The sequence below is a fragment of the Mastomys coucha genome, unplaced genomic scaffold (genome assembly GCF_008632895.1).
Source record: "Mastomys coucha isolate ucsf_1 unplaced genomic scaffold, UCSF_Mcou_1 pScaffold22, whole genome shotgun sequence".
NCBI classification, from domain to species: domain Eukaryota; kingdom Metazoa; phylum Chordata; class Mammalia; order Rodentia; family Muridae; genus Mastomys; species Mastomys coucha.
This window is the reverse complement of record NW_022196905.1, coordinates 95,803,729-95,826,315: the sequence shown is the minus strand read 5'-3', so window position 1 is coordinate 95,826,315 and position 22,587 is coordinate 95,803,729. Positions and strand designations below refer to the sequence as shown.

Sequence of the window (22,587 nt, the reverse complement as noted above, 5' to 3'; positions counted from 1 at the left end):
GGGGTGGGAAATACAGTTCCTGTGTGCAAGACTCAGTTTAAGTTTTTTTGTTTTTTGTTTTTTGGTTTTTTGAGACAGGGTTTCTCTGTATAGCCCTGACTGTCCTGGAACTCACTCTGCAGACCAGGCTGGCTCACTTTAAGTTTTAAATGGAGAAAACTGTGTAGGGAAGGAGAAGGGCTGGGGTGGGGAGAACCCAGAGCTGAGTTGCAAATATTCTACCTTTCCCAGTACTGAAGAGCTTTTTAACCTAAGCTGCAAGGGTTTTCCTCCTTCCCCAGCCTCCTGCCTTTTAAAGTGACAGGAGCTCAAAGGAGTCACTGGGTTCCATCACAGGCCTGATAACAATACTTTCATCAGCTCACTATTCTGAAGAGAGGTACTGACTTCCCAAAACACACTCCAAAATAAGAGCTGACAATGTACTGGCTTGTAAGTAAGATTGCGGTATGGTTATGTTTCACTTCGATTTTAGATATGATTAATTATTTGATTACACTATAAAAGTGGTTCACATCTTATTTTTTTTTAATGACAGAAAGAAATGGGAGAAGAAAAAAGGATAAAGATGTCGAAGTTTCCCCAGATACTGCCTTTCTACATTAGATTTGGGACTAGGCAAGAAGATGTAAAAGCAGCCAGCTATTGAAGTACGAACGAAACAGTGCTCACTCGCCTGGTTCTTAATCTGTTAAAGATGAAACATGGCCAGACTCATTTCTCCTAAATAAAAGATAAGTTCAGTGAGATAAAGACCTACGGGTGGGTAAGTAGCTCTGTCATGGGAGCACCCACCTAGCCTTCTTAAGGTTCTGGGTGCATTCCCTCCATCCCCTCAACACTTTCCCTCCCCCATGTGAACACCTATTAAATAGCCCCAAAACAAATGGCTAGCCAATTCTCCTAGTGAAATCCTACATTGAAGAGGCATCTCTAAAAACAAACAAAAAGAAGATAAAACAAGTTTTACAACTTTGGAGATCCTATTGTGGTATTCAAATCTGCCCTTCAAACTGACCCTGGTTTTAGAGTGTGTGTGTGCGTGTATGTATGTGTGTGTGTGTGTGTGTGTGTGTTTACAAGCAACATGAAAACTTCTGTTTATTTTTGGATGTTGATAATCATCCCAAAAGGTGGGGGAGAGGGGATTTGGACACCACTAGGAAAGTGTTGGTGAGGCAATGTAAATCAAAGATAAATCTATGTAATGGCAAAGGGGCCAGAGTTCTCTATCATCCATAAAATGTTCCCTTCTTCTTAATGAAGCCTTAATTCTTAATGAAGCCTTAATAGTTTCTACCTTTAAATTCTAATTGCCATCTCCCTTCTCCCCACAGGTACTCCTAGAAAACCTGGAAACCACCAAATTTAGAACATGATGTTCCAGAAATACTGCAAAGCACATGTGGGACTGGATGATATGGTACTTATCTATCAATGTATGAATTTATTCAGTCATCATCTTCATGAACTTAGAAAAAAAAATGCAAGTGTAAAAAAATAATTTGTACCTCGTCACCATACTGGCAGCCAATGAGAATGAAGCAGGTTTTCACCCCGACCCTGCCAACCCAGTTCAAGAATTTGGAATATACCAATGCCTGTTTCATAATACAGGTACTTTTTTTTCTTCCCGTCCTTTAATAAGCTCTCTAGATAGACCTTTTTAAATCTTCCTAATTAGTTAGCAGCGTCCTTCAACCCACAGATCAGGTGTCCCACATTTTCTGTAGGTCCCGCCTTGAAAACAAACCCGATTGCCCCATTTTCGGAGAGGTAAACTCAGCTCCAGGCAGCTAGCTATGAAGTCACCGCGTTTGTTATTTCAAAGATGCAATTAAGCAAAAATGACAGAAGGTTGTCGAAAAGATTAGTCTCAAATATGGGAGGTGTCGATCTTACACAGTTAAGGCCAAAGAAACCTGCACTGCTGTAACTCGCTCCCGCGTCTCCCCATCCTCGCTTCTCCAATACAGAACAGAAGGAAAATAAATTTCCAAAGTTCCTTGACTTTGGCTTAACTTTTAACTTTGCAGCTCTTCGCGCTCATGTTATCTAGCAAAGCGGAGAAAGGAAGGATGGCCTGCAGCAAAGAGAAGCAAACTAGTCAGAGGGCCTGTCCTCGTCCCTACCCCCTTCTCTGATCCCTTACACAGACACATTCTTCTGGGCGGCTTCTAACCACACCATGTCCACAATCATTTACAGAAATTAGAAACAGACTCCGGGAGCCCTTCCCACCGCGCGCTCGGCGGAGGGTTGTCCGCACCAGCTCCAGGGGGCAGTGCCACTCGCTGTGACCCCCAGCCTGTCGCTCCCACTCGGGGGGGTCTCAGCCAGGGTGAGACTGCTTGCAGCTCGTGCTCCCCGCCCTCGGCGCACCAGGGATGCCCCCACCCGGACAGAGGGGAGCCGAGGGGACGTCCCACCGTCCCGGCCGGGCCACGCGTGCTCCTTACCGGCGAGTGGGGAGCCCCGGTGCGGCGACCGGAGCGCAGCGCGCGGGCGCCGAGAGCCACCGCCTCTTCTTCCCTGAGCTGCTTCGGGCGTGCGCGGAGAGGGTGGGCAGCGACAGAAGCAGCATCGCCGGGCGGCGACCCCCGCCGAGCTCCCGCCGGCCCGCCGCGACTTCGCAGCGCCTCAACGACGGCCGCCCGCGCGCAGCGCTGCCCAGGAGGCCGAGGCGGACAGGAGAGCCAGGGAGCGCTGCTCGGCAGCGGCGCGGAGACCTCCGGGAACTGTGACCATGGTGTGTCACCCTCGCCGCGGCGCGCCGGGCCGAGCTCTTCGCGGCGCGCAGCTCCTCCTCCGCCCGACGCGCCGGCCCCGCCCCTTGCCCTGTCACTCAACCACGCCCGCGCGCGGACAGGACCGCGGGTCCGGGACTCTGCGCTCCGCTCCTCTTCATTGGTCCGCCTGGAGCCCCGCCTCGCCTCCTCCCTGGGGACTGAGTCTCTGGGGAAGACCTGCGCCCCGGTTGCCATGACAACCGGTGCCTTGGGCCCGGGCTCCTCGCTCTTCTTTTGGCTTAGCCCTGCGCTCGGGTCGATGGCGCCGGGGCAGGGTTCCACCGTGTGCGCTCTCCATTGCTCCGACTTGAGGATAAAGCCCCGAGAGCTCCCAAACTTCAGACCCAGAACTTTCCGAGGCGCGCGAGGGAGAGTGACAGACGCGAGGCTGCCGGCCCCTCATCCTCCTCTCAGCCTAGCTCCCAGATTCTCTCCCGGCCACCCAGGCTTTGAAAGAAGGTGGCGAGAGGGAGCGTCGCCCTGACAGCTCCCCCAGCTACACAGCAACCGAGAAATGGTATGGGCTGTGAAACGGCCCCGCGAGGTTCCCACAGCTGTGAAGAGACTTTCAAAGGTGTGCTGCGACAGCACAGCCTCAAAGGTCCGCCGGAAAACTCAAATACTCGTGTTTTCGTGAAAAAACAAGATTTCTGTCCTGCTATTTTATGAAATTGGCAACCCCAGCACTTAAAGTTTTACAGTAAAAGCACCTGATTAATAAACCATTTCCCTAAACACATAACAGCTTGGCGAAGGTGTATCTTCATAGCGATTTCTTTCCTGCAAATTAAAACATTCTAAGTTCAATTACTTGCAAGGAAGCCTTGCAGAATTCAGGAGCAGAATAGCATCTTGTAATTTGGGTTTTAAAGGGTTTTTTGTCGTTCTCTAAGGTACTATATATGGTTTCTGACACACTCAGTAGCGCACACAGGGTTAATTTTGTCTGAAATCCTAAATGGACCTTTATTTACTTTAAGGATCTCCTCAAAATGGAGCGAAGAGGCTCATCTGGCTTCTCCAGGCAAGCTGCAATCCCAGGTTTCCCAGCCCCCAAGGCTTTGGTACAGGTGTGATGAATGAGGGAATTAATTAATGATTTACCTTTGGCTACTATTCGAGTTTTCATTATCTCATTTACTAAATGAATAGCTGTGGTGGATGTCTTCAAATAATGCCTTGCAAGTACACATTGAATGGCATCGCTCTAACTCCAAGGAAAATGAGAGCAGAAATCCAAGTCCCTGTTCTCAAGGAGTCAAATATGGAGCCTGAGAGAGAAAGCTAGCACTCCAGGAACAATCTGAAAACTAGGGCCAGAAGGTTTAGCCAGTTTTCGTACACCAACAAAGGAATACTAATGGAGGAAGGGGAGCTAATCTGGACTTTAAGAATGGAGCAAAGTTGAGGGAGAGCAGCTAACGGGAACCACCACATACAACTGAAGAGCAGCAGGAGGAACAAGGCGAGCAGGGCTGGCCTGTGGGAGTGCGGACACAGGAGACTTGGAGCCCTTCCCCCAGTTTTGAATGTTCCGGTTCATTTACCAGGGAGGTAAGATAGAGAGAGGCCTGTTTAGAGGAACAAAAACAGGGAACACTTGCCTGATTTCCACTCAAAGAAAATTGATACATTTATTGGAAAGAAAGAAACCATCCATAAAGCTTGTGAGGGTTTGTGATCTGTCAAAAGAACTTAGAACAGTACAGAGAGAATGGTGGCTGTAAACTTCTACAAAAAAATGGACAAGCTGTTGTGAGCCGTTTCTTTTTTCTTTTGCGTGAAGCCACTTCAGGTGGCTGCCCTCGGGCTTCTTTCTACAGTAATCCCCTGTTTGGGAGAAGCTGAATGGCTTGCTTAAAAATAAAACCAGAAACACAAAAGAGAAACCTACAAGCTACTCTCTGTTTGAACATACTGTAGTTTGTATTTTTTAAACAAAGAAAGAAAATATTAACAAACAGGACCATGAACCATCTTACTAGTGATATAACAAATTTAAGAGGATTCAGGTATATAGAAAGAGTCCAGCAATAGAAAAAAATATATATAGTTGACTGTGTTCCTAGATCAAAGGAAAAATAGTATACTTCAAGTGATGCTGATAATTTTTGTAATATCCAGAAGCACTCTAAATAAAAAATTTACTTTGGAAAAGATAATTTTTTAAAATAACTGTTTTACAACAAAGCCAGCAATGTGCATTGAAATGAAACACTGTATTTATTCCCACTGCAGACAGGAACAAGGCAAGAATGCTCCCACTTGACCATGCAACAGTGAGACTGATAGCCAGTGTGGTTAGATAAGAAACGTGACTGAGAAATTAAATATAATAGTGCAAGTTAGTCGAAATGATCTTAATTTCTTTTATGTGCTTACAAGCTATTATTTTACTTCCTGTTACCAAAAATAGTCTCTCATGTTTTCTTCTAAAACTTTTGTGGACTTTTTAAAAATCATACTTTATTTTTTTATCCAAAACTTTGTGTTTATTATTATTATCATCATGTATGCACATACGTGTGGAAGTCACGGGAAAGCTGTGTGGAAGTAGTTCTGTTTCCATCATTACATGTACTTGGAATGTAGTGTTGGGGTCTGCTGAGGGGTGGTCTTTCCATTCTACATAAACTATTCTGAACTTTGTGTGTCCCAAGTGGTCTGTGTGTGACAAACAACGCAAGGCCCATATGACCTTTTGCACCCAAATAAATTTTGTTTCTAGGGAAATCATCTACATGTTCCAACAAACCCACAAAGGCGGTCTCGAGCTCTCTAAAATGTTAGGATTGCATGATTTAAATATCGGTCACTTTCAAATACCCCCATTCTCTCTCTTTTTTTTTTTACCTTAAAGGCTGAAATGAATTCCGAGTTCATCCACATCTGTAAATAGCCCAGTTTTCCCAGCTGGCTTCTTGTGCTCTTCTCTGTGTGAAACATTTGTATTCTGGCTTCAACTAGCTATATCCGTGTTTTTCTCCCTGTTAAGCCCAGAAACATATTGTTCCTTCTTGCTAAACAGGCAACTGTGATGGGAAAGCAGCCCAGGTGCGCAGCAGAGGCAAGGTAGGTAATCCAGCCAAGCATGAGCAGGTAACTGGAGCACCAGACCTCAAGCAAGACTTTGTGAGATGCAGGTACTCACACTTCCAAGGGAATGAAGAATTACCTGAGGGGGTAGGGTGGTAATGGAAATCAGATAGGACTACAGGTACCCTCGGGGCCATGGAATACACAGGTTATTTTCTTCTGGGGAGTAGCTGAACTCTCTTTAAAACAGAAGAATCCCCCTAGGATGTAAGAGTTACTTGACAACAAAGGTACTGATAAATCTAAATGCTGAGAGGCAGCCTGGCAGCTCTCAGAACACAGCCCTGTGAAAAAGAACACAGCCCTGTGCTGAGAAGGCCTGGACAAATCCTGGCCAGACACCTGCCTTCTTTGACCCTCCTTTTCCTACCATAAAGTGAAGGAAATAAAGCAACAAACACATCGAGTTTGGAAACATAGCACAGGATCAAATGGAGATACTCATCTGTCTGAGAGGGCTGTTTGTAAACTTGAGCGGTTTAAACCATCAGATGACAGAAGCCAGATGGTTTGAGAATGAATATTTTACAGGAGATGGTTTTTGAAAGTAAGTTTTGTTCTAAGGAAAAGCATTGGAAAATGCCTGGTAGGTCCTAGGACTGGCGAGCCCTGTGAAAGAAAAATTTAATTGTGGCACACATCAAATTCAACCTTCCTTTGCCCCCAAGCTGCTTTTTGATCCTTAATTCTTCTGCTTGCCTCTCACTTGCCACCTTGATCAGGGATTGCTCATTTTTAGATTAGTGCCGGTCATACGTTTGGCTAATGTGGCCTCTCTGTTTCCACTTGGCCTGCCAGTACTGAGACCTGTACTTGCTCCCCAACATTTTCCTCACCCACATTCCTTGGTGGAAATTCTCACTGCAAGCTGCTGAGTTCAGCTGTAGAAGTGTTATCTTTAGGTCATGGTTAACATTTGCTTTAGCTTCTAGGTTTCTCTCCACGTGTACGACTCTCCAATGTGGACGGCACTATCAGATTAGGTGGTTGTCACTTTAAACCCTAAGGGAGAGAGATACCAGAGTAGTAAATTTTAATTAGTGCAGAGGCCAGTGGGGAAGTCAGTTTCAGGGATGAGAAGCCTGGAGACAGGAATCTGGTGTGCTGGCTGGGGGAGAGGCTTGTGGTATGCTGGTGACCCTCAGGGCTAATGATACCATGGGAAGGGATCAGGGAGGTGTGTGTAGCTCTGCGGGTGTGGCGCTGAACTGCCTAATTCACAATTTTTCCCGGGGTTGGTCCCGTCCTGACTCATTCTACAACTTGTCCCAGCAGGTTATGCAACTGCCTGTTCAGTTTGGTTGAAGAGCATGGCAGGTGACTGCTTTAGTTTTAAACTCAGCCAGGCTAGAGCATACGCAAAGCAACCTAATGTGAATGTTCTGTCAACGCAATGGGACCCATAGAGGAAAGCCCATGGTTCAAGGCTTCTAACCTTGGATTTAGATGTCCTCCAAGTGATGATGGAGACACAATGAAGCTTTCTAGTTTCTGATCAGTTTTAAAGCAGACACTGTGAGGGGAGCCAGGCCTGGGTGGAGAGCTGATCATTAAAAGCTTTGTTGGGTGGCCAAGGCATCAGTTTCTTAGAGAAAAAAAATTAAAGCTGATTGTTTTGGTCTTTATATTTCCTTCATAATAATGTCTAATGGAAAACTCTGAAAGAAACTTGTCTTATATAGAGACTGATTAACATTTCAGGGCCAACCTGGGCTTATGATATTCACATACATGGAGGAAATTAATGTTTGCTGTGTGATAAAACTTTTCCTGGGGAGATGAAACACACATCTACTCTGACAGGAAGCCCAAGACGGACCAAATCCTAACCCTTTGATATCATCAATGTTCAACTTGGGTTTTTGGGGGGAAGGGGGACAACTTGGTAAACCATGTGGTTTGGGAGGAGGATTGCTTATGGGTGAGGGGTTACTTACATTAGCAGAATGACTTGAGACCGCTGAACCACCAAGGCCCACCCCAGCACGGGTGACAGCCCACAAAGGTAGGAAAGCTGGAGCTCACTGCACAGCCTGCAGGCAGCTCTCTCCTTCCCCGTAACTCAGGTCTGAGTAGTCTCTTCCAGGCAGGCAGTAACCACTGCCTCAAGAGTCTTCTTTTTTTCTCTGAGAGTGACTCTTAGCTTTTTTTTTTTTTTTTAAAGATTTATTTTATTTATTTTATGTGTCTGAGTACACTGTAGCTGTACAGATGGCCGTGAGCCATCATGTGTGTGGCTGCTGTTGAACTCAGGACCTCTGCCTGCCTGCTCTCTCTGACCTAATTCACTGTAGCTGTCTCAGACAGCACCAGAAGAGGGCGTCTGATCTCATTACGGGTGGTTGTGAGCCACCATGTGGTTGTGGGATTTGAACTCAGGACTTTCGGAAGAGCAGTCAGTGCTCTTACCCGCTGAGCCATCTCACCTGCCAGACTCTTAGCTTTTATTGTTCACTTTGGCACAGAGAGCCTAGAGGATCTTCTCATCAGTTTCAGGGTCTTCTGGAAGCTGTTTTGAGTGGTTTAAGTCTGTTTAAGGAGATTTCCTGCAGGTTGGAATATTTAAATCTTGAGGAAACTCTTACACAACAATTGCTTATTTGAAACAAAGTAAGCAAGGGAAATTAGGGTAGAGAGCTGAAATTGTTACCGTAGGTGGTCCTTTAGGTAAAAACAAACCTAAAGAACTCTAAAACGTAACAATGAACCACTTAACAATTTTTATTTCTGTTAAAAATCTATCGTTGCATTCATTAGGTAACCTTCTGATTCTGACCCAGGCTGGATGGCCATGGCCCTGTGCTGAAAAGCCTAAGCTATCTTTCTTTCTAGAGTGCAGAATCTACTGTGTTCTGTTTTGGTTTTACTAAAGGGAATAGGTAAGCTTCCGGAGCACAAGAGACTTAGAATGGGACTTGTGGAATACGTCCCTCTTTTCTTGCCTGTGGTAATTGATGGGAGCCTTTCCACAGTGGTCTGCCTCTTGCAGGAAAATATGCAGGACATATTTTTTTATCACTTTATCCATTTTTAGACCTTGATTTCATTTTATAATAAAAGTTATCTTACCCACCAACATTTACTTAAGTACATACAAATCAAATGACCTGTTTACATTAGCAGAAAAACTTGTTTTGGCTATGGGAAACAGGGAAAGACTAGGGGTGGGAAAGGGGTTAACTAGCAAAAGGGACGTTTGAAAAGCCCTGTGGAAAGTTATTGTTTTACAAAAGTACACAATCAATTTAAATGGAGTTAATCTACTTAGGGAGTAACCCTCCTAAAGCTACAGGCTATCCAGCTCAGTGCCAGGTGTGACACAGCTACTTGAGTTGTCCGTCAGGGGACCTCTGTTAGTTAGTAGTTAGTAGTTAGTAGTTAATTAAGCTAATTAGTTGTTAGTTCCAAGGACCTCTCCAAAAATCAATGCAGGCTGCTCAGTGGTTGCTCTGGGTTGCCTACCAGAACCTGAGGGTGAGATCCTAGGCTGGCACTGATCTGGAAGCATCCTCCCTGCTCACTGACTTTTATGATAGTGAAGGAACACACACAGGCACACTTCTACCAGAGAAAAGTCATTAACAGTCTCCCATAGCCGTGGACCCTGTCCGCTACAATAGCAACTGTCCTGGCAAGATACAACCATGGATACAAGTGAGTGGCACAAATGTGATAGGGGCGACTGGTTGCTTTGTATTGGCATTAAGGCCTGGACCACAGAAGAAGGCTTACGCCTGGCTCTGTAAATCCGGCCAAGAGCCCACGACTAAGAATCACATAGGTTCTACATGTAAATGGACTGCTATTATTTTGCAAACTGGACCCAATATCAAACTGCTTTCTAAATACACATAGATTAGGGGCAAACCTCAGGCCTCGTCAGAGAGCTTTCATTGTGCAGTAGACAGTGGTTGACGCAGAGACTCGTAACTGGTCAAAGGTCAGAGAACAAAGCATCTATAGAGCCCTCAGCTATAAAAGGTACCTCCATACTAGACCCCTCCCAGAAGGCTCAGGAAACACCCGGGGTGGGAAGGTGGTAAGAGCAAGAGACTGAAGAAGACTGAGATGAAACCATGCTGTCTAGACATAACAGGACCATTGTACTTCTGAGCTCATGGCAGCTGTGGTTACCTTTGCAGGATCAAGCCAGTCCACATTCCAACACAGACTGGGGCGGAGTGGAAAAGTCAGTTTTCTTTAGGAGTGTAGTTCCAGTGAGTGGCCCCACCCCATGTGCACATGGGCACCACTAATTGGAATTTAGTGGATTACTGGGGAAAAAAAAAAAGAGGAGATAAAATTAGGAGAAGCTGGGGGGCTGGTCAGTCTGAATATATGAAATTACCAAACAAGCAATTTAAAATATTATATTAGAAAAGAATATGGGTGCAGAAGAGATGGCTCAAGAACACTTGCTTCTCTTGAGGAAAACCAAGGTTCAGTTCCCAGCACCTACATGGTAGAGCTTACAACCTTCTGTAACTCCAGTTCCAGGGGATCTAGAATCCTCTTTTAGCGTCCACAGGTACTAGAAACACACGCAGTGCACTTACAGACATGCAAGCAAAAGCACTTGTACATATAACATAAAATTTAAAAAAATCTTTTTTTTTTTAAGAGTTGTTTATTTTATGTTTATGAGTTCACTGTCCCTGTCTTCAGACATACCAGAAGAGGGCATGGGATCCCATTACAGATGGATGTGAGCCACCATATGGTTGCTGGGAATTGAACTCAGGATCTCTGGAAGAGCAGTTGGTGTTCTTAACCTCTGAGCCATCTCTTCAGCCCCCAAAACAAAACTTAAAAGAAAAGCAGACTATGGGAGATTGTGGCCAGAATACCTCAGCAGATGAAGGTACCTGCCACCGAGACTGACAAGCTGACTTCTGAATTTGATGCTAGACCCAAACCATTGACTGAAAGAACTGACTCCTGAAAATCGTCCTGTAACCTACATACACACCCACACACTCGCACGCACGTGCATCCGCACAAGCACAGGTGTGTGGGGGGCAATAAAATGTAATTTAAGACTTTATTATAAGCATGTGGGAAACTTACTGGTCTTTACGTAAAGGCAGGGATTTTGTCTTTTTGTTGATTGTTGTATCCCTAGCTCCCAGGAGTGTGTTCACAATGAGTATCTGAGCATTTTAAGGAAATAAATGAAGGGCCCTTGGCAGTGATGATTGAACTGGAGTGAACATGAATGTACACTATCCTACAAGATGGCCCATTTTACAACATGCAGAGGCCATAGCAACAGTCTGGATGATTTTTAGAAAGAAGTGGATAGCATTGGTTAAAATACTGGTTTGAGAAAAATCACTTCATAGAGCTTCCTTTTTGTTTTGGGGAAATTTTGCCTATACGACTTATCACATGTAAAAGCTGTGAGGCAATGCTAAGCTGAGTTTATACACTGTTGTGCAAGTCAATCCAAGACATGAAAATAGCATTCAATAAAGAGAATTGCTAATGAAAAGCCAAATTGCTGGGCAGCAATAGTATACACCTATAATCCCAGCACTCGGGAGGCAGAGGCAGAAGGATCTCTGAGGTTGAGGCCAGCCTGGTCTAAAGTGAGTTCCAAGACAGCCAGAGATACACGGAGAAACCCTGTCTCAACAAATGGAAAGAAAAAGAAAAAGGAAAAGAAAGATTGAAAGAAAAAAGAAAGGGAGAGAAAGAATGACTGAATGAATTAAAGGAAGGAAGGAAGGAAGGAAGGAAGGAAGGAAGGAAGGAAGGAAGGAAGGAAGGAAGGGCCACACTGAAATGATGCTAGAAACAAAAAGCTCAATAAACCAAATAAAAACATCAGTGGGAAAAAAATCCCAGCAAGAGAAGCCATCCTGTGGGAAAACAGTCAGGGCTGGAGAACAAAGTAGAAGAATTGGATTGCTCAGGGAAAACTGAGGTCCCATGAAGAGATAAAACGTTTGAATTATGGATATAGGGTAAGAATACCAAAGACAAAGGACAGAATATTTTCAACAAAGTCATAGAAGAAAATGTCCCAAACCTAGTGTCTTAGTTTCTTTGGTCATGAAAAATACCACAACTAAAAGTGACCGCAGACAGAAAGGGTTTATTTTAGGCTACAGCTATAGTCCACAATGAAGGGAAGTCAGACAGGAATTTGAGATAGGAGCTGAAGCAGAGTCCATAAAGGAAGAGCTCTTGCTGGCTTGCTCCCCAAGGTTAGCTCAGTCTGCTTTTCTTATAGAACCCACAAATCTGTTGGGGGGGGGATGGGGGAGTGGAACCGCCCACACTAAGCTGGCTCCTCCCACATCAATTACTGATTAAGAAAATGCACCAGACTTGTTCACAGTCAATCTGATAAAGGCATTTCCTCAGTTAAGATTTCTCTTCCCAAATGACTCTGGTTCATTGACACAAAATCTAACCAGGACGTCCTGAGAAAGAGATGCCCATCCAAGTACAGGAGTAGACAGAAGCAGAGAATCTCCCCAGGGCTTATTACTGAGAAAAGAAGGTGAGAGGATATATTTGAAACACAGTAACCTTTGTTCACCTGACTGTATTTTCCACAAAAGTACAGGAGTTTTTCGAACACAGTAGGAGTCTTTGCTGAGTACTGGCTTGTCTAGAGGGGGCTTTGTCTCATGTAAGAAATAGGTGGTGTCTGCCAAACATTAGGCAGAGATTCCAGAATCCTTCGGAAGATGGGGGGAAAGATCGTAATTGTCAGAGAGGGGTCAAGGATACCACAAGACAACTGACCGAATCAACTAAGTTGGGTCCACAGGGGCTCACAGAGACTGAGCCGCCAACCAGGTAGCCTACAAGGGACTGATTTAGGCCCTTTGTACTGTTACAGTTGTGCAGCTCCCTCTTTATGTGGGGCTCCTAACAGTGGGAGCAGGCGCTGTCTCTGACTCTGTTGCCTGCCTTTGGGGCCTCTTGCCCTACTGTTTTGCCTGGTCTAGTCTCAACAGAAGATACACTTAGTCTTACTGCAACTTGAAATGCCAAGGTAGGTTAATATGCATGGGAGCCCTCCCCTCTTCCCTTTTTGGAAGAGAAAGGAAGGAGGAGGGAAGAGGGCGGGGAGGAAAGAAGGGAAGGAAAAATTGCAGCCTGGATGTAAAGTACATAAATAAATGAATTAACTTTTAAAAGGGGGTATGTAGTTCACTTAAGGGCAGGCTCATGCCCAGCAGTAAATGGCCAACATGAAATGAACTCGTGGTATTTTTGGAGATTTTTTTTTTTGTCTCATATACTTTGTTTGGATTTTTTAAAAACCTTACTGGCCTTTTGTTTATCTACTGTAGCTTCTGATTCTGTTTTTAGGGTGTGTGTATGTGGGGGAGGGGCTTGTCTGTTTGTGTCTCTTGGGTTTTTCCTTTTCTTTTTCTATTTATTTTGTTTTATTCTGGTTTGTTTGCTTTATTTGTCTGCTTGTTGTCTAAAGACAAGGGAAAGAAGGCATGGGGTTGGATGAGTCGGGGAGGTGGGGAGGATTTGAGAGGAGGTCGGGGAGGGAAAACCGTGATCAGAGTATATTGTATGACAAAAATATTTCCAATAAAAGGAAAAGTTGGTGCGCAGCTGATTCTGATGATGCAAGAGGCTCCACCCGTCCAAGCCAGATCTCTGCAGCCCTCCTGACTCTCACAGCTACAGGAGGGATGCCGGCTCAAGGCACTTATCTTCTGCGGTTAAAGCTCTTCCCCAAGACCTTCTCTCTAAAATGCTCACCTATTCACTGTCTGTATTCTGTCCTGTAGCCACCTCCGTCTGTAAGGAAAGCAAAGACGATGGAAGTCCTAGCCCTTCCTAAAGTCTCTCTGGTAGAGAAGGGCCCAGATCCTGTCAGAAAGCAGCTGGCTACCCTCATAATAGAATGGCAGTAGTGCCCCACAGGCACTCGTTGCCTGGCAGGTTGGCACTACAGCACAGGAGGTCTGTATCCAAGTGAGGATGCTGAAAGCTTTTCTACTCAGTTGCCTGAATGGCACTTTCTGGCATCAGGGAGGCTAGCCATCAGGGAGGTGACTCTTCCAGCCCAGGTCCTGCCTAGCTTCTTTCTCTATGCCCTGTATCCAGAGTGTATGATGTCCTCAGCAAAAGAACAAAAGAGTTGTCATCTAGTTCTAGAGAACAACCAAGGGCAATAACAACAGCCTGTATTGTTCTGGGGGCTTTTCAAGACCTCCCTGGCCAGCAACTAGTAGGGAGGTAGCTCATCCTAGCACTAAGATTTACGATCAATGATCTCTGACTTCTGAAAGCAGAATTGTCCACCCATGCAGGGTGGATTCAAAGTCTTCTTTTTTAAAGTTCTATTTTAAAATGAGCTTACAAAATAGTAGCTTTCCATGTGGCTTTTTCAAAGTCCTTAGATCTGATGCACTTCCCCTTCCCAGCCCCTTCATTTCCCCATACCCTTGCCTCTGTCCTCACTTAAACATTTATTATGCCTCCAGTACTCTAGCCCTGGACTTCCATGGACATGTGCTATCCAAGACAGTTAAGTTCAAGTTCCAGAAAATTCTTAACACACTTGACATGTAAGTGGTGTTATTTATTTATTTTGAGTTCCAGGCTGGCCTGGAACTTCCTATATAACCCAGACTGGTCTTGAACTTGCAGTAATCCTCCGGTTTTAGCATCCCAAGTGCTAAGCCACTATGCCCAGCTGAACAAATTATGGTTTAACGGCAAATAAATTCTTCTGTGTATGTGTGTCTCTGTGTTATAACTCAGTGTGTGATAACTAACTTGTATAGCATAAATAAAGCCAAGGGTTTCCTCCTTAACACTGGCTGTGAATAAGAAAATAAATTCCCCACTGAACCACTGTTGTCCAGACCACACAATCCACATGCTACTTCAAGTGCCTGATAATACATATAAATAACTGACAGTCATTCAGAAATCTCCAGAAGCAATGCTGCTAGCTATTACTTTAGGAACTGTGTCCAATTAAAAACGTTTAAGGGTTTATAGTTCTTACATCTAATCCCCACCAAGAAATGTGTGTGCACACGCATTTACCACTGATAGACAGCTGAGGAACAACTTGGTTATACAATACTGAACAAAAATGAACACAGCAAGTTTGTTCTGACCAAACATCCCCTGAAAGGTTAGTGAGGTTACAGTATCACCAAGGAAGTTTAGACAAAGCATTTTCCTTTTGTTTTTAGTTTTAAACCTGGAAACATGCATGGCTTTTGTGAAGTAGCCTTTACTTAACGTCCTTTCTTTGCAAGCTGACACGGCTACTTTTCATATATTTATCAGGAACAGTTTTATTAATTATTGTGTGTGTGTACATGTGCACACGGAGGTCAAATTTCAAAAGTTGAAATGTCAGTTCTGGGGATTTAATTCAGGTCACCAGGCTTGTGTGACGAGCGCCCTCACCCACTGAGCAATTTCGCTCGCTTTAATTTTATTTCCAATAGCACATTATTTCCCAGACTCTAGAAGGCTGAACTGGCATGTTTCATCACCTTACTTTGATTATAATAATTTTTAATAGATACTGAATTTCTTCAATTTATTCCACAGGCGTGGAGACCATTTCTTACTGTGTCTTGCCTTGTAGAGCTGGTTTTTCCAATTCTTTTTTTTTACATCCTGAATGAAGCCCCTCTCCCTCCTCTCCTCCTAATCCCACCCTCACACCCCATCTCCCCATTTCCTCCTCACTTTCTCCTCAAAGAAGAAGAGGCTGCCCACGGGTACCCACCCATGCTGGCACATCAAGTCATAGCAGGACTAAGTGCATCCTCTCCCACTAAGGCCAGACAAGGCGGCTCAACTCAGGGAAAGGCATCCAAAGACCCACAGCAGAGTTCCATTTAAGGCACACTGCCTGCCTCTGCCTTCCAAGTGCTGGGATTAAAGGCGTATGCCACCACCGCCTGGCTGCCTCAAACTTCTTGTATCTAGATCCCAACTGCTAGGATCCGACGTATCACCATGCCTGGCTTCCCATTAAAACCTTGCTGAAACAAGCTGATTTCAGTTTGATCAAGTAGGTGAATTTGCTTTTTAGATGCTGGTGGTGGCGCACACCTTTCATCCCAACACATGGGAGGCAGAGACAGGTGAATCTCTGAGTTCAAGGCCAGCCTGGTCTACACATCAAGTTCCAGAGAAACCCTGTCTCAGACAAAAGATTTGCTTTATGAACTTAACAATAAGAGAAGCATGTGTATATGTTTGTGTGTGTGTGTGTGTATTGATGCTTATTTGTGTGTGTGCATGTGTGTGTACTCATGAGTGTGTACACACATGTATGCATGTGTGCATGTGCATATTCATGTGTGTATGTGTCTGTGTGTCTCTGTGGGTTGATGCTTATTTGTGTGAGTTTGTGTATATTCATGTGTGTGTGTTGATGCTTATTTGTGTGTGCCCGTGTGCATGTGTGTTAGTGTGTATTCATGTGTGTGCGTGCACATGCTCATGTGTATATTGATGCTTATTTGTGTGTGTGTGTACATGTGCATGTGCGGGTGTGTTTGTGTATATTCGTGTATGTATACACGTGTGTGTATGTGTATATACATGTGTGTGCATGTGCATGTATATGTGCATGCATGCGTGTATGTGTGCATGTTTGTGTGTATTCATGTGTGTGCGTGCATGCACATCATCATGTTGGTACTTATTTGTGTGCCAGTGTGGAGGACAGAAGACACCTTGGGGAATATTGCTCAGGCACCATCCACCTTTTTCTTAAGATAACACTCTCATTGGCCCTGTGAATGTCAAGTATGTTAGATTGTCATCCAGTGAGCCTCAGAGGTGCTGCCTGTCTCTATGTCCCCAGTACAAACTTCCAGGAACACATCATCACATCATGCTTCTCTTTACATGGATTTGGAGATCAAACTCAGGTCCCCCTGCCTACAACGCAAGCAGTTTTCTAACTGAGCATCTCACCTAGCACTACATTTCTAATGTGAAAAATTAAAATCTATATGGTTGTTAAGTTGGGGGTATAATCTTAACTCTTAAGCATTTACTATTCTGAAATAAAGAAAGCAAAACAAAAGCAAGCCAAGCGAAGACTTGGATATGCAAATCATGGCTTCTGTTCTCATTTTGAGTTTGTTTTCAAATGTACTAGCTGTAAAATGAGAATTTTCTTTAGGTTTGCTCCGTTTAGTAACCATTTAAAATCCTAAAAATCATAGCATAATTACATTGTTTTTAGGAGAGATAGTGCCCAGACTGGCCTCGAGCTTGGTGTGTTGTTAGAATGCCCTTTACCTCTTGACCCTTCTGCCTCCACCACCAGAGTGCTGGGAGAATACACACAGGCCTCTAAGCCCACCAACCTGATTCTAAACGTATTTTAAAATATTAAAAATGTTATCTCCCAGGTTATCTAAAATAAAACAACAAAAAAACATTTTAATTAAACAATTATTATTTTAACATAGATATAATCTCTCCATACTTAAGCAATAAAGATTTCTAGGGTGACTAGATTCTAATTAATATTAGAATTTATTTGCCGGGTGGTGGTGGCGCATGCCTTTAATCCCAGCACTTGGGAGGCAGAGGCAGGTGGATTTCTGAGTTCGAGGCCAGCCTGGTCTACAGAGTGAGTTCCAGGACAGCCAGGGCTACACAGAGAAACCCTGTCTCGAAAAACCAAAAAAAAAAAAAAGGAAAAAAAGAAAAAAAAAGAATTTATTCTAAAACATTATATGAAAGATATTGAATAGTTTATGGGAAATGTGAGAAAAATATGTATCTATATCTCCAATTTTTTAATATAAAGAAGCATAAAGAAGACTCATAGTATTAAAAGTGTTTTCCTGAGGACCGAAGGTATTGCTTCCCTCTCGGGAGTGGTGAGGTCCTCCCTGGGTTTGACATCACCCCTCCCCATCCCCCTACCCCCCGCCCCTTCCAACTACAGTGAAGGCAGCAAAAGCTATTAGTGAGTGACAAGGAGAAATGCAGAGAATGGGGACCGTAGCAAGGACAGGATTTCCCACCGTACACAGGTGATACCTTTCTGCTTTGTTTCTTTTTCGAGACAGGGTTTCTCTGTGTAGCCCTGGCTGTCCTGGAACTCACTCTGTAGACCAGGCTGGCCTCGAACTCAGAAATCCACCTGCCTCTGCCTCCCAAGTGTTGGGATTAAAGACATGTGCCACCACTGCCCGGCACCTTCCTGCTGAGACTGTCGAATTACCAAGAGAAGAAGAAGAAGAAGAAGAAGAAGAAGAAGAAGAAGAAGAAGAAGAAGAAGAAGAAGAAGAAGAAGAAGAAGAAGAAGAAGAAGAAGAAGGAGGAGGAGGAGGATGGGGGGAGGATAGGGAGGAGGAGGGGAGGATAGGGAGGAGGAAGGGGAGGATAGGGAGGGGGAGGGGGTAGGGAAGGGGAGGATAGGGAGGGAGGAGAAGGAGAAGCAGTGGCAGCGGCAGCACAGTGTGCCTTAAATGGAACTCTGCTGTGGGTCTTTGGATGCCTTTCCCTGAGTTGAGCCGCCTTGTCTGGCCTCAGTGGGAGAGGATGCACTTAGTCCTGCTATGACTTGATGTGCCAGCATGGGTGGGTACCCGTGGGCAGCCTCTTCTTCTTTGAGGAGAAAGTGAGGAGGAAATGGGGAGATGGGGTGTAAGGGTGGGATTAGGAGGAGAGGAGGGAGAGGGGCTTCATTCAGGATGTAAAGTGAATAAGTGAACAAATTAATGGAGAAAAAATAAATATTTAGAAAGGTTTTTTTCTCTGTATTAGTCGGGGTTCCCTGGAGTCACAGAACTTTAAGGAATGTCTCTATATATTAAGGGCTATTGGAATGACTTACAGTCTGCGGTCCAACTAACCAACAATGGGCAGTTGTGAATGGGAAATCCAAGAATCTAGTAGTTGCTCAGTCCCAGGAGCCTAGGTGTTTCTGCTTGTCTTCTGTATAAGCTGGGATCCTGAAGAAGGAGGTTCCAGCAGATGTGCAGACAAGCAAGTGCAAGCAGGCAGAGAAGCCTTCCTTCTTCCATTGTCCTTATGTAGGCCTCCAGCAGAAGGTATGGCCCAGCTTAAAGGTGTGTTCCACCTCGCCTGGACAGACCTAAATTGTTCTTTACTTGGAACTTGCTCTGTTCCAAGCTCATCTTGAACTCAGAGATCTGCTTGCTTCTGTCTTCTGGGATTAAAGGCATGTGCCACCTTGCCTGGGCCTAAACTTTTTGTGACCACTATGCTTCAAGATCTGGATGACCAGATTCCAGACATAGTCAAGCTGATAACTGGGAATAGCACCACATTCTCAAAGGCCAACAACTTAATTTTCTACTACTGAGTTCGCTTACACAACCTTATTGGTTATTATGTGTTGTTTTTACATGTTATTAATATACATATTTTGAACAAGATATAACATAAGGAAATTGTATTGAGATTTTTTAAATGTTGCATTAATGTTGCATTTTCTTTTCTTTATTTGTTAAGCTATTTATTTACTTTACATCCCAATTGCGGCTTCCCCTGTGGAGAGCGGTAGAGCTGGAGAGGCATTCGCCTTGACAAGATGGCGCCTACATCCGCTGTCGACTCCTGCTAAACAACTGTTTGTGCATGTGCGTAGAGTGAAAAGGCGCCAAGTCACGGCCCATCCCGGGGTGTCACATGGGGTGATGAGCAAACAGCCAATCATGGGCGGACACGCTGCGTTGTGGTGTATATAAGCAGTGCCGATTAGTGGCTCGGGGTCTTCCTCTTCATGATGCAATAAATGCTTGCTGTAGAAGGATCCTAGTGTCTGCGTGTCTTCTTGCTGGCGAGACGACTGCGCGGGCTACATTCCCCCTCCCTCCTAATTGTATTGAGTTCTGACGATGGAATTCAGTCCACCATCAATTGCTAATCACTTTCCTGTATTCACATGCAGAGTCCATTGTGTGTTAAAATGTGTGTCATTGTGTTCTTGACCAATAAAGACATAGTTTCTACATCCATACAAATTTCAGAGAGACAGAGAGACAGAGGGACAGAAGGATAGACAGAGAGATGCAGAGGGACAGAGAGACACAGAGGGACAGAGACACAGCGGGACAGAGACACAGAGGGATGGAGATGCAGAGGGACGGAGACACAGAGGGACAGAGACACACAGAGGGACAGAGACACAGAGGGACAGAGACACACAGAGGGACAGAGAGAGACAGAGGGACACAGAGAGACAGAGGGACACAGAGGGACAGAGACAGAGGGACAGAGAGACAGAGGGACAGAGAGACACAAAGGGACGGAGACACAGAGGGACAGAGAGACAGAGGGACACAGAGGGACACAGAGGGACAGAGAGAGAGAGAGGAAAGAGAAGCAGGAAACAACAGGGGACTGTGAGAGCAGGTGTTAACACAGAGAGACAGAGAGAGACAGAGATAGAGAGACAGAGGGACAGAGAGACACAGATAGACAGAGAGAGAGGAGAGAGAGAGAGAAGCAGGAAACAACAGGAGACTGTGAGAGTGGGCATTACTTTTTGAGGATAAAGAATAAAACAGTGTACTGCTCATGACAGCCTTGAACTTGCTTCTGTTTTCCTATTTAATGTGAAGTTTCCTGTTACATTAAGGATACATTGTGGGCTGGTGAGATGGCTCAGCAGGGAAGAGCACCCACCGACTGCTCTTCGGGAGGTCATGAGTTCAAATCCCAGCAACCACATGGTGGCTCACAACCACCTATAATGAGATCTGATGCCCTCGTCTGGTGTGTCTGAAGACAGCTACAGTGTACTTACATATAATAAATAAATAAATCTTTAAAAAAAAAAAAGGATACATTGTTACAGGTAGATAATATTGGGTTTGGACAAGAGCTTCTTAGATTTGTATTTTCTTTATAGACTTTTAAAGACTATATTTCCATGTTTAAAAGTAGTTGTTAAGAATAAAAGTTGAACTTGTTTGCAGTTCTGTCTTTTTTTAGAAACAGTGTCCTGTCCCTGCAGCTTGAGGGTTCCCAGCCGTGTAATGATGGAGCTGGTAACCTCTCATTACCACAGAGGCTGCTCTTTGTTCCAACAGCTCTCCACAGAGCTCCGGATCTTCAGGACTTGCTGTCTGAAATGCTTCATTATGTTGCAAGTTGGAACCTGACATGTGAGATGTCAATCAAGGCAAGAATTTCTTTTTTGTGTACATTCTCGTCCATGAAATTTTCCCTTACTTGCATTTATCACAAATATTTATGGAGGGATGTCTTATAAACTGTGTTTTAATAAATCCTCCTAAGTGTACGAAATGATAAGCCCAAAATGGTTTGTGACCTGAATGTTCACAATTATATTTTAAAATAGCATGTTATCATTCTGAGCATGTTATAGAATACAAACAGTTCTTGGGGTCTTTTAAGAGAATAACCGAAAACAGCAATAAAAACCCATAAAAAATAGCAACAACTCAGGGCCTGGGGTTTGTTTCCCCAGCCCAGGCTATCTGCCCACTAGGGGAACCACTAGTGGACAGAATTTTTCAGTTCTCTCATCTGGTATCTTCTTCCCCCTTTCTTCCTTCCTTTCTTTCTTTCTGCCTTTCTCTCTTTCCCTCCTTCTTTCTTTCTTTCCCTCTTTCTTTCTTTCTTTCTTTCTTTCTTAGATTTATTTTATTTATTATATGTAAGTACACTGTAGCTGTCTTCAGACACCAGAAGGAATCAGGTCTTGTTACAAATGGTTATGAGCCACCATGTGGTTGCTGGGATTTGAACTCAGGACCTCCGGAAGAGCAGTCAGTGCTCTTAACTGCTGAACCACTGCTCCAGCTGTTCTTCCCAGTTTCTAACATCCTTAAGTGACCCCAAAGGGCAGAAGAGAAGAGCCATGAGAGTCGATAAGTCTTCGATCTGCTCCACCAGCTGTCGTTTCTGTTCATTTTATTCATTTTTTAAAAATTGTGATTATTCAGTTATGTGAACTATGCTCTGTTCACAGTCATTGTGAAGTGTCCATCATGACATTTCTTGCATGTAAGTATCAAACTCTGCTTTTCCCACCCTCCTAGAGCCCCCCTCTCTCCTCTTTTCCCTAGACCCCTTCCTCAACACTCTACTTTCCTGAGTTCTGGGAACTGGCTCTATACAGGCAAGGTTCCTCATGGCAACAGAACAGGCTGGGATGCTCTCCCAGTCAGACTGCTTAGAGATTAGTTGTGGAGGCTAAGTCCCACAATGCCATCTCTGCACTGGAGACAACAGAGTTTAATTCCACTGTAATTTGGCCTGAGTCCAAAGGCCTGTGAAAAGGAGGGTAGAAGCTGTGAATCATGGTCTAGAAGCAGAAGAGTAATGTACAAAGAGTCGTGAAGTACTCCGGAAGGGAAAAGGGAATTTGTTTTTCACCCTTACCTTCTCTTCATCTCTCAACAGTTTGAATGACGCCGTGTTGGAGCAGGTAATCAAGTGAGTCCACGGATTAGTTAATCTCATCCAGATGTACCCTTAGGTCTGGAGGAATATTGTTAAATTTATGTTCCCATCACACAATCAAACTGATACATAAAATTAATGGCAACACTTAAATAATGCTGTCTCTTGAATGTATCCCCTGAAGACTCATGTGCTGGGACCTTAAGTCCTTAGCAGGGCTGGGAGCTGCGGCCTACTGGGAAATGTTCCTCTCATGAGCCGATCCAACGTAAATGCGTTCATGCTTTCCTCCCACGGAGAGCTCTAGGCCTCATGGGAT

General features: G+C 44.4%; 1 protein-coding gene and 1 long non-coding RNA gene across 9 annotated transcripts in view; both read right to left on the bottom strand.

Moving 5' to 3' along the window:
* The window catches only part of Ptpn13 (protein tyrosine phosphatase non-receptor type 13), a 192,125-nt gene extending 189,321 nt beyond the window's left edge, over window positions 1-2,804 (bottom strand). For 4 of the 7 annotated variants that reach the window (XM_031337024.1, XM_031337025.1, XM_031337026.1 and 1 more), the window contains exon 1: window positions 2,460-2,804. The gene's annotated coding sequence lies outside the window, so the exon portion shown is untranslated. The remainder of the gene's footprint in view (window positions 1-2,459) is intronic. The other 3 variants (XM_031337030.1, XM_031337031.1, XM_031337029.1) reach the window with 1 other exon arrangement.
* Window positions 2,805-6,706: 3,902 nt separating this feature from the next.
* LOC116067985 lies at window positions 6,707-22,346 on the bottom strand. Of its 2 annotated transcripts, none has more exons than XR_004109385.1 (4): window positions 22,248-22,346; window positions 10,020-10,159; window positions 8,312-8,431; window positions 6,707-6,887 (listed from the first exon to the last, which is right to left on the bottom strand). It is a non-coding gene; the product is annotated as an uncharacterized LOC116067985 (long non-coding RNA). The 2 variants fall into 2 exon arrangements; XR_004109386.1 differs by lacking the exon at window positions 6,707-6,887 and adding an exon at window positions 7,258-7,470.
* Window positions 22,347-22,587: the final 241 nt, after the last annotated feature.